At 43.5% G+C, this 12,229-nt stretch overlaps 1 protein-coding gene across 5 annotated transcripts in view; it reads left to right on the top strand.

The window, feature by feature from the left end:
- Positions 1 to 1,098: 1,098 nt before the first annotated feature.
- The window catches only part of RASGEF1B (RasGEF domain family member 1B), a 34,839-nt gene continuing 23,708 nt past the window's right edge, over positions 1,099 to 12,229 (top strand). The window contains exons 1-2 of one of the 5 annotated variants that reach the window (XM_082837813.1): positions 1,113 to 1,519; positions 1,886 to 1,934. The gene's annotated coding sequence lies outside the window, so the exon portion shown is untranslated. Of the gene's footprint in view, positions 1,520 to 1,540; positions 1,935 to 12,229 lie in introns of those variants that run through there. The other 4 variants (XM_082837814.1, XM_082837817.1, XM_082837816.1 and 1 more) reach the window with 4 other exon arrangements.

Below are 12,229 nucleotides of genomic sequence, written 5' to 3'. Positions count from 1 at the left end.
CGCTGTTGTGGCCTCTCCCGTTGCGGAGCACAGGCTCCGGACGCGCAGGCTCAGCGGCCATGGCTCACGGGCCCAGCCGCTCCACGGCATGTGGGATCTTCCCGGACCGGGGCACGAACCCGTGTCCCCTGCATCGGCAGGCGGGCTTTCAACCACTGCGCCACCAGGGAAATCCCCAGCCTCTTTTTATTCGTACAAATTTTTATTAGAAAAATAGTTTTACCGTTTTTCCTGAAATAGTTATCAAGTATCCAATGATAGAGCATGCGGTTACCATGACAGCACAGCCTTTACTGAGGTCAGACCTCCCCTCTTTGCCTCCAGAAACATATTTCACAGCAGTTTTCCTTTCTTTGTGGAACTTGTAACAGCCACAATTTTACATTTTGTTTGGGTGACCATTTGCTTAACGTTTGTCCACCACTTAACTGTAAGGCTTCCTAATGGCAGAGACCAGCCTGGAGTGTGCCCCCAGCGTTTGGCACAAAGCCTAGCACTCAGGCTTTCTGTAAATATTTGCTGAGCGAATGTTCTTGTGGTTTCCCTCAGCTCTCTTCTGAAAATTAGAGGGACAGTAACCTCTAGCTCATAATTATGTTAATAGATACTGTATAACAGGTCGGGCCGGTATTTACAGGTAGCACACAGGTAAATGAACACACACAGGCATACACATGACTGCACAAACAGCCCCCGCCAGGTGCCCTCAGGAGGGAACGCACGCAGTCCGAGCGAGCCGAACCAGCGTAGTTAAACACGCCTGCGCCGGGCTTCGCCGGCCTCCGCAGCGTGGGAGGACAATCGGTAGCCGCGCCACTGGAGTCCCGGGCCCCCGGGGACGCGTGGGCTGGCCGCGGGCGCCGGGGGCGGTGGCAGAGTGGGCGGTGAGCTGTGCCGTGATTGGTCTGCGGGGGCCGGCGGAGGGCGGGGCTGGCGGCGGGGGCGGGCACTCGAAGAGAAGGGGGTGTGCGCGGCGGCGGCGGCGGCGGCGGCGGCGGCGGCGGCGGCGGCGGCGGCGGCGGCGGCGGCGGCGGCGGCGGCGGCGGCGGCGGCGGCGGCGGCGGCGGCGGCGGCGGCGGCGGCGGCGGCGGCAGTAGTTTCAGTATAAACAAGGCACCCGACTGGTTGGGCGGAATTTTTTGCGCTCTTTTGCTTCCTCTACTTTCGTTGCGTTGGTGGGCACGCGGAAAACAGCTGGGAAGCCGAGGACCCCGGGTCCATCTGCCGGTGGGTTGTTCCCTGGTCAGCGGTTCTCACGGGAGAAACCGGAGCCCGGCAGCGGGAACGCGCCACCCTGCTGCGCGCTGCGCTCTCCCAGGCGGCCCGGGAGCTGCGCGCGGAGCAGTCCGATCTCTGACTGCGCCCCGGCTGCCAGTGCCCCTGGAGGCAGCGGGAGATTCTGGCCAGCGAGGGCTTGCTGGTGCAGAGCGTCCCGCAAAAGCGGGTGAAGTGGGGAGTCCTCCTGCCAGGCCGCCGAGGGCGTCTGGGGCCGCCCCGGGAGCGGACACGGTGCCAGCAGGTTCGGGCCCCAACTACTGGGGCCCGGGCGGGGACAGGCTTGGGTTTTGCTTTGCTTCTCTCGCCCCGATCCCGCAGCCAGGCCTTCTGTCTCGAGATCTTGGTACAGTTTTTGAGGATTTGTCTGAGTTCTAGTCGCTTTCATCCTTTCTTCAACCTTTCTTCCCTTCCTGTGCACAGCTAGGTTGTTTCCTTCTACTTCTTGGCTAGTTTTCGTGAGTGTGTGTGGGGGGGTTGGGCAGTTGGGGGTCCTGCTTATTTTTGGTGACGGAGCCTTATAATCTAAGGTCTGACTCTCAGGAGACAAGGGAACAGAGGTCACGTGCTCGCCACTGACGAGGTGATATTCTTTCCTTTCTCCGTTCAGCTGGTAACTTGGGACACAACGTGTCGCCTTGCTGTTGCCCTGAGCTCAGGTGAGTTGTCTTGGGTCACCTGGCCGGGCGATAATAACGTGAACTGTGGGTACCTGGGAGCCTCCGCTAGCGGGGGGAGGCTCCTCTCTCTAGGGGAACCGTGGAAACAACTTCAGTGCTGTACAAGCTGAACAGGGCGGAACAGGGGGGCTGGAGTGTAAGTGTGTGTGTCTGTCTGGGATCCACTGGAGTATTGATTCCCACCTTACCCCAACCTGATCCGCGCAGCTCAGGCGAAAGCAGCGTAGCTAGGTCCTCTGACAGTGCGGAGGGCGGCACAAGTGTAGTAAACCGCAGGAGGGGATCTCTAGGGAGCCACTTTCTCTTCTGAATGTAGATGTGTCCGTCTTCGCCGACGAATTCGGTGGGTATAGTGTGTATGGATGAATATGCACAGAAATTTGTGTATGTATGTTTGGGCAGAAGGCATCTCCAAGGAGTTCGTCAGCAGCACCATGTGACGATGGCCAGGGACCGCTGGTGTGCGTAGATCTATATTTAGCCCTGGATGATCTCTAATGGCCGAGGGAGGGTCTCTGAACTGAGTGCATAAAGGGAAGAGTTCAGGGATCAGGGTTTTGCACTCTTGAATAATGTCTGGTACAGTCAGACTCAGATGGGGTGAATAATTTTTCTTTCCTCCCGAAAACAGTAGCTAGAGCTTGGCATGTGATAGCTGTGTCTTAGTTTAAAACATGGACCATGGTGATAAGCCTGTGCTAAGAAACAAGGAGGTTACAGTTAACCAGAGTATATGCCTGATTGGAGATTTGGAAGGAAAACAACTAGTCAGGTGAGGTTTAGAGCAAATGTAGAATTGACTTCTAAAATGAAAGAAAAATTCTTGGCTGTCGAGATTTTCATAGCAGATTAAAAAGTGTGGCAGCTTGTTAGGTCCTATCATTAATGGTTAGTTTATGGGGGGGCAGTTGTTGGGCCAAGGAGGACCTAGGGCACTTGACAGAAGTCAGGGTTCACAAGCGCTGCTCTGTTACGCCTTTCAAGCAGGTTTTCTGGAGAAGTGGAGAAGATCGGCTACTGATTAGCAAGTGTCTTGTTGGCATTCTTCCACGACATGTGGGTCAATCCTTTGTCTTCCTAGAGGTGGCAATATTTCTGGCTACTAAGTGTAGTACTTTTCAGTGGTCTAATGGAGTGTTAAATTCTTCGAATTGATTTCTCCCCGGTGCATTTTCAGTCTTGCTCCATTTTATATGCTCCATTAGACATTTAATCTGATTCCTGAGATCATTCTGTCTTTTGGAACCGAAAATCACCATAAACTATTTATATTTATTGTTTTTTTAATTTAAGTTATTCTTAGGCATATATTGTTAAATATTTTACATTTTTATTATTTATCATAATCATTCACATTTCTTATATTATTACTAACATTACATTCTTACAGTCTAACTACTGGCCAATAAACTACAATAGACCAAAAAAAAAAAAAAATCAATTGAATAACACCTATCTAGGAAAAAGTAAGAAAATTGAAGGGGCAAAACTAGGTGACTGTTTATGTTGGTAAGTTACCTAATATGGCACCGGAAGTGGTGGGATCAATCTCCAGAGGTGGCCTGGAAGAATTAGACTTCGGAGGACCATTTGGATGACCCCAAAGAGAGTACCTGCATGGACAGGAGATGAGAAAATTAGGGTATTCTCCCTTACTTGGGAGAAGAATCTGGAATCCCTGAAGCAGGGACTTAGAATCTTGATTCTGGTGCCACAAATAATAAATGGAACAACCATTATAACATCTTGTAAGGTCTTAAAGAGACAAATTGTACTGTTGAAAATACTGCTTAAGATTGATGGGAATTTTGTCTTTAGTGGTTGAATACGGGTGTTACCCCCCCTTTAGTTGTCCTTTTTGGTTTTCCAGTTAAATCTATAAAAACTAGATTTGTGCAACCCTTGATTATCCTAGGATGACAGATGTAGCCTAGCGCTGTGGGCAGATTTCTGCCTTGGGAATAGAGCCTAGGGTTCTAATCAATCTGGAGCCCTAACAAGTCACTTACTTTCTCCCTATACCTGCAGGATCTGTGAAATTGACAAGGTGTTGAACTAGATGATTTGTGAGTCTCTTTTAGCTCTGTGTTAACTGATTTATCTTGCTGTACTATCACCTCGTTCATTTGCACCCTTTATTAGCTGTGGAACAATGAAGGCTGAAGAATGGTCTGCAGTTAGATGTTCAGCTACTTGGTGTGTGGAAATGAAGAGAGGAGAGTGAAATTTCTTCTTATTGGTGAAAATTATGTAGAGATTTATTATCTGCTTAAGCTGTTTTTTGCTCTTGTTTTTCTCCTACAAGTGTATTTAAAAATGCTATTTTCAAGAAGGTTGAGTCAGGAAAATTTTTTGGACTTTTTAAGTCAGTGTTACTATTTTGTCATTTTAAAACCAGTCTTTTGACCAATCATTTTTTCTTAGGTTTGTGTGTTTATTATTTCATGTCAAGGTACATTTATATCCGGAAGTCATTCAATTGATTCAAATTTTATTAGGAAGCCCTGGTATGAAAATGAGTTTAACACAGGGAAAGTACAAATTAGTCTTGTAAGAAAGGAAAGCACTTTATAGAATGCTAGTATCCTTCTATTTATCTAAAAGGGAAGAATGGAGGGGGGTGTGGGATAAGGGTAATTTTTCAAGAACTTGCAGCCAAAAAAATAAAATTATCCCGGTAACCATGTTCCACAATAAATTGTAAATAGAAAGTTCTACTTGTTTACTGAATGTCCTCACTAAGTGTGCTGAGGTGAACGGGGTTTAGAAACATAAACCCTTTTAGTAAAGGATGCTCCCCATTTGATATTCTGTAATTTAGCTTGAGATCTATCATGTATAAATGATTCAATTACTTATATCTGTGCTGCTCAAGGTAATGGCCCGTGCTGTTCAGTAAATAGCCACCTGGGGATATATGAACTTAAGTTTAACTAAATTAAACAAACAAAAATTGCCCTAGCCCCATTTAAGTGTTCGATAATAGCTACGTGTGGTGAATGGCTGCTGTATTGGACAGAAGAGGAACATTTCCAATATTCCAGAAGGTTCTTTTTTGACAACACTTAATTAGATAACGATGATTCTGATTTTCCAGAAGATCACTTTTATTCCTCTGGGAAAATGACAATTAATTCTCATCATAGACAGGCACCCAAGACAGGCACCCAGACATAGACTGGCTTTATATGTTTTCAACTGTATATCATGAGCAATGCCACTTTCCAAAGTTCAATAATATTCCACGATCCCAAACACCAATTTCTCAAATTTTTCCCCCAGAACTCTAATTATCCTTTGAATTTTTTAAACCAGCACCTATGTTACTGCTAGAAAGCACTAATCCTTTCAAAGACAAGGCACGTGGAGCCATCTACTGTTAAGCTCAGGAACTGCATGGCAGTTGTAGACGATTAAAAACATTGCAGGAAGAATGTCAACATGTGCTGTGATCAGTTCCTACAAAAAAAAATTAGTAAAGATTTATCTCATAGAAAAGTTTTAAATGATTCTCCAGGCCCACTTGTAGTTGCCACGTACTGAATTGTTGTTTTGTGTCTTAATAAACTGCTGACAAGATATTCCCAAGACAAAAGATGACAAATTTTAGCTTTGTTTTTCTTTCAGGGAAACCAAAGATGGTAATTATTTGAGTCAGAATCCCTTTCCTCCATTAATAAGGAATTAGTGAAGAAAAATTTAAGTAGCATCTAGGACAAATCAAGCAAAATGCACATTCATTTTTTAATGTGGAATCCTATAATAAATCAGGAAATACCACCATTCCATCATTGTAGAGAGAAATAGGACCTTCTTTCCTCAAAAATACTGATTATTTCCCCTTGACCATGAAATCTACAAAGCATTTGGGGCTCAGTTCCAAAGAATGTACTTATCTGGGAGTTACTTACTTTTTGTTCACATGCCAAAGAAGTGAGTTGATTCTGAGTCGTCTACTCTGTTTTGTTTGTAATCTCAACACAATACCTCTTTTTTCAAGGAGGTTAGCAGAGGTGTAGCATTTCTAGTGTCCAGAGATGCTGCTAGAAAGAAATGAGAAGATAATCTTTGAGACTTTTTTCAAGCTCAAAATAAGCATGTTTTATACAGTGTGGGAGACTTGACTTTTACTTTCCCCTAACTTGAATCCATAGTTAGAGAAACACTCTCTGAGCGTACAGTCAGCACTTGTATTCTGAGATCCAGCCGTGCCAAAAGGAGGCTAAAAGTACTTGAGATCCCAGCTGGAGTAAAGTTGAAATATGTGAACTCTTTCTCATTCCGATCTCTGGAGCCTTAAATGAAAAAAGGAAGAGGCTGCATCTCACCAAAGTGCAAAGTTCCTTTGGAATTTAGATGGGAATTTGGGAACCAGTCATTGCCGGATCTTAAATTAAGCCTCTCCTCCCTAAACAAATATGCTTTCAAAGTTCAACTGTGATAGGGAGGGCTTCCTCTACCTTGTTTGGACACATGCCCAGCATTTGAACAGAAGCAAAAGGATAGCAATCAATATAAAGGCATTGGATTTATTAAATATTTCACTGAGGTGCTCTGTGATGAAATAGGGGCTGAAATAAACCTTTTTTATCTTGGACTCCTACCTTTGCTATCTCATTCTCCTGAGTGTAAAGGAAATGCTGACTTCACATCCTGGCAGAGATTTACCAAACACCTAAAGCAGTTGTTGAAGGATGGCTTTTGATTTAGTTCCCACACCCATCTTTTCCTGGCCCTCTTCCAATTGGAATTGTCACCTGAAACCACCTTAGACTGATGCACCTGCCTCCTCGTAAATAACCTTGTGCAAAAGCAGTCACTAATTCAAACACAGTCTGTTGTTTCAAAAAAGGCAGCTTTTCGTCTGGTGCTTTAGTTGGTTTGAAACCATTAGGCATGCCTTTCAAATCCATTCATCCCTTAAATCACCTAGAGATTGCTTCCTTGCTGCTGGATCAATGTCATGCTGAACTTTTGCAGGGTCCTTGGAAGGACATGATATATCTTTGTGACTGAATTAGCTGCCCCGGTAAGATATCTTGTCTGTCAACCAACTTTTCAGCTTCCCAAGTTAAATATAAGAAAGAACATTCATCTTGTATATGTGGGTTGGATATCTTTTACTTCCTCTTGGGAAGTTTTCCAGAAGAACCTGTAATCTGTATGCTAATTTTGGCAGCTCAGAGCTTTCTTTTAGCCTGGGTCATTGTTTTTTTGTTTGTTTGTTTTTGGGGTTTTTTTTAACAGTACGCGGGCCTCTCACTGTTGTGGCCTCTCCCGCTGCGGAGCACAGGCTCCCGACGCGCAGGCTCAGCAGTCATGGCTCACGGGCCCAGCCGCTCCGCTGCATGTGGGATCTTCCTGGACTGGGGCACGAACCCGTGTCCCCTGCATCAGCAGGTGGACTCTCAACCACTGCGCCACCAGGGAAGCCCTGGGTCATTGTTTTTAAAACCAAAATCTGTTTCCCATTGTCTCATTGCCTCCCCCTTATCCCAAAGTGCTCCCTCAATGTGTGTGTGGGGGAGCTATTTAAATATCTCTATGCAAACCGAAAGAAGTGTCTTTTTCATTCTCTTCAACGCCATTGGATCAGTACTACTAGAAAATATTTACATGTATTGGTTGATTTCTAAGGAGAAAGTCTTCAATGTGTTAAAACAAGGTTCCCTTCAGAACCACTATGTTCTCTTTCTTTGAGGAAGTAGATAAATACAATCCAGGTTCTGTACAGGCCAGCACATGTGCTTCCTAATCTGGAGTCTGAACTCCCTGAAAGTATATACAAACCTGGTGGTCGATTTCTCTGGGGGCAGTGTGTGGAGAAGTTGTGATCTTTTCCTAAAAAGTTAAGAGCTACTGGCCAAACAATATATTCTGAGTTTCCAGCAACGGGCTTACAAATGAAATTTTGCAAGGTGAGAATTGCTTGTGAGATTAACCTGTCCTCTGTCTTATCTTACTGGTAGTGATTTGAATAGAGTCAGCAGCTTTTTCAAGCGTCTCATATAAATCTCACTTTTTCCAAAGGAGTTAGCTACTTTGAAGTTTGACTTAACAGCAAATTAAGGCCAGTACTTAATGCTGTCACATATTCTCATTTTGGAAATAGTCAGTTTTTCCTAAACCAGAGTTTTGATTAGCAGGTCCCCATAGCAGGTATATTGGGTTGGGCAAAATTTGTGCTAAAGAAGGATGGCAGACGGTGGAGAAGCTGGTGTTGAGATTATGTTGGAAAGGGTAGAGAAGAGTAAATTGAGAGTTTACAGAACCCAACAGACAGAAAATAGTAATTGTGAGCTGTAAAGAGAAGATTTGCTGCAGATAAGAAGTCAGAGCTACATTGAGATTAAAGAAAATAAATGGAAGCTGTGGGGTAGGAACCGCCTTACACTTAGCCCTTCTTCCACCAGGGAGGCTTTAGCAAATGGTTCCTGGAGTTAATAGCATCCGGGGCTAAATGCTTCTCTGGATTCTCATGTGCAGTACTTGGATATTCTATGAATTTGTTTTCTTAAACAAGAACCAAGCCAATATTTAATATTCTGAACTTCACTTTCTTTCATTCCAGAACTGAAGCAGGTAGAACTAAAGTCTTGGATGTCAAATTTGAGTAATGCTGAACAAACAGTGGTTCTTGATGTGGGTAATCAGAAGAAAGGTACTTGAGAGGAAAAAAAAATCTACTATGTTTATCTTCTTAGGCACTTAAAAATCCACTTCACAAGCAGTACTCTCTGTGCCATTCTGCTGACCTTTCCCCTCGTTTATCAAATGCATCTATTACACAAGGCAGTTGATCTTTCTGGAAAATGGTTAGACTGACCACTTGCTAGAGATTGTCCAGAAATTAGTTACATGTACCGTGATCCATGATCTCTCTTTTGGTCATTTGTCTCATCAGATCTTTTTTACTGGAAATCTGTAAAGTACGTACAAGCAAGTATTACTGTATTTCGTTGAATCTAAAATGTCATCCATTGTAAGATGCTCTTTTATTTTATATATTGCTAAAAAAAGACAGTTAAACAGGTTTTCTTATCACTTAACTATTTATGTGCATCCCAATTTCAAAGAAAATAAAATATGAAGAAGTGTATATTAGAATTTCTGAAGTCTGTCTAGATAGCACTATGCTTTGATTGCAAAGGTCAGTAGCTTAAATACTTTTGTTGATAGTGTTGCTTTTTAATAAGAGTAATTAATGACGTTCGTACATCTTTGGGGCAAGGATTTATGTAGAACGTGTAAAATGTGAATTTTTCTAATAGCGTGCAATTTGGGACAGACTGACAGGCTTTTAATTTTATGGTTAAACATTAAAAGTTCAAAGAAGACCATTTGCAGTATAACATGATGTAGTGTAATAAATTTTGAACCTGGAATCTGAAGACTAGGTTTGAAACCCTGCCTGTTTGTCCCTTATCCGATGTGTAACCCCAGCTGAGTAATGAAGTTTTTCTGAACCCGTGCTTATGCAGTCAAACAGAGTAAGGATCCCTGCCAAACAAGGTAGATATAATATCCAAAAAGGCATTTGTGGGCAGTAAACCTTACACAGACGGGAGCTGCTGACATTCTCAGAGCCTTGCCCACCGTGCATCTAGGCATTTCTCAGGGGAGCGGCCTTGAGCAAGAATCAGAGAAGTAAAGGGCTGTGGACTGTGGAGACCTTTTCCAGCACACAGGATCCCATAGTATAAGGATGCACACTGAGGAAGGTGGAGGCCTAAGGAGTTGACAGTATATGGCAAGGTGGGAAAATAGGACCATTGTGCATGTAACTAAGGGGCTGGGTCTCTTGGAGTGACTTAAATCTCAGCCATTGGTTGTTGCTCTACGCAAGTTCAACAGTCAAGTTCGTTTGTGGTCAATCAGCTGATTGGCAACAGACTTTGTGCTAATTAGAAGGCAGAAAACAACCTATGATAGATTCTCTTCTTAAATTTGATTTTTAAGTATAATAAACTATAACCTCAATTAACTTATCTCGGTTTGGTGTCCATTGCTATTTGTAGTATTTTCTTTTGGTACCTGGTTGGAGGGGTTTTTTGTTGTTGTTGATATTTTGTGCCTCCTCAAAGAAATCCTGTGACACATTTCCAAGGAACAATACAAAGACCTTTTGCCATTGCTCTAAAAATGCTCTAACTTCGCTATAAAGAAAATTGGTAGTTTTGTTATCATCTAGAATTTCGGAAGGAGTGAGCAAAATTGGAAATAATTTTCCAGATGAAAAACATACCTAGGGGCAGGGGCTGAGTAAGTGACTTTCCAAAGTTTTCACAGCTCTTAAGCCCTAGATTAGGGCTTCATTAAATCTGGGTCCTTGTCCACTTTATGGGAGTAAATAATTATAAGTACAAATATTTGGTGGCTTTTGGTGCCGATCCTTTGAAAGGGAGCTCTGAGTGACTTGTGACTATTTTGTGGTTGGTGCTTCCTGTCAATCTACCAAAGGCAGCAGGGGTGCAAGATTCAGAGGAGTGCCGTGGGGCTCACGTGGTGCTGTAGCCATGTGGCTGTGTGGTCCTAGCCTGGTCACTTCACCTCACCGCCCAAGGTCTCAGTTTGCAAACTGATGGACAGAGAAGAGTGGACCTGATTGTCATGACGCTTGGGCCTTGGCTTCTTCTGTGACTGTTTTGCGGTCATTGCTAATCCCTTAGCACACATTCCCCACCCAGTTACAGGCTTTGAATCCTCACTCTTCATCCGGCCTTTTGGCAACCAGTTTGGATTGATTGCCGTTAGGAAGTGAAATGAAATCTATTTTCCATCTTGGACCATTTGATTTCTATGGTCCTTTTGAACTTTTAACATTTTCTGATTTTTCTGAAATTCCCAAATCCTGGCCAACCTTCTCTCCAAAGCACTTAATATTAGGACGGTTTCAGTAGTACTGAGTAAGTGGAGAAATCAAGGAAAATTCATGGTTCTTGGCAGAAAAAAAAAAGAAAAACAACTTCAAGGGCATGGATAGAGTGAGTTCCACTTGTCATCCTGGATACCAAGGATATTGTGTGGTTTTAACCATCTAAAGCTTTTTTTAAGCCAGAGGCAGGAAAGCCACATCCAGAGGGAGGTTCCTTCCAGGCTGGAAGAAGTAACTTTCAGATGTTTCTCATCTCAGGTCCTGGTGTCCCAGTTTAAGGACATTTTGAGTTTCTCAGGGCAAAGGTAGACAGGCTCTTGTTTTTCTTCCCACCAGGGACAACCCATTTGCAAAGATGATATTGCACATGAAACATACTCATAGAAAACTGGCAATTTGAAGAGGACAGAAACATACTTTGTCCGTTGCCTTATAAAATGTTAACATTGAGTTCTTCATCTAACCGTGATTCCTATGTGTGAGGTCTTACCAACTAAGTGGGGAGCATTTGTGTTAACATTTACATCCTCAGTTCCTGCTCCTTTGGCCATTATGACCATGTCCTGCCCAAGCGAGAGGGATGGCGATGATGACTCTGGTAGTGACAAGTCTCCCCAGACAGAGTGATTCTCAGTCCTCACTTTCTTCCCACTTGTAGCTATTTTTTGAAGTATAGTTGGTTTACAATATTGTGTTAGTTTCAGGTGTAAAGCAAAATGTTTCAGTTATACATATATGTATTCTTCTTTGGATTCTTTTCCATTATAGGTTATTAGAAAATATTGTATGTAATTCCCTGTGCTATAGAGCAGGTCCTTGTTATTTATCTATTTTATATATAGTAGTGTATATCTGTTAATCCCAAATTCCTAATTTATCGCCCCTGCCTCCGCTGCTGCTTTCCCTGTTGGTAAACCCGAAGCTTTGTTTTCTATGTCTGTGAGTCTGTTTCTGTTTTGTAAATAAATTCATTTGTATAATTTTTTTAAGATTCCACATATAAGTGATATCATATGATGTTTGTCTTTCCTTCTCTGTGCTGGATCCTTTTATGTTCTCCCTCAGCATTGGTTTGTGGATGGGACAGAGCACAAAATACTGAAGCTTTTTTTTTTTTCTATTTCTCTTTCCTGATGCTTCTTTCCCTAAATGCCACTTTCACCTGCCAAGTCACCTTATAATGGATGTTGTTTTTTCCCAGCACCCCACCCCTGGCCACCCCCTGCCCAGGCATGCGCGCACATTGTGATGCTGTGGCCCCCATTAGTGGGAACCAGAACAGATGCACTTGGAGTAATGGACGTGCCTCCTCAGACAGGCCCCACGCCCCTCCCCCTTTCGGATACAGATATTTTTCAGCATCTTGAAAAGAGGAATTAGCTCAGGTTGTGTCCTCCTG

The sequence above is a fragment of the Leucopleurus acutus genome, assembly GCF_964270905.1.
Source record: "Leucopleurus acutus genome assembly, chromosome: 4".
NCBI classification, from domain to species: Eukaryota; Metazoa; Chordata; class Mammalia; order Artiodactyla; family Delphinidae; genus Leucopleurus; species Leucopleurus acutus.
Note: the sequence above shows the minus strand (reverse complement) of the source record. Positions and strands in the feature narration are given on the sequence as shown.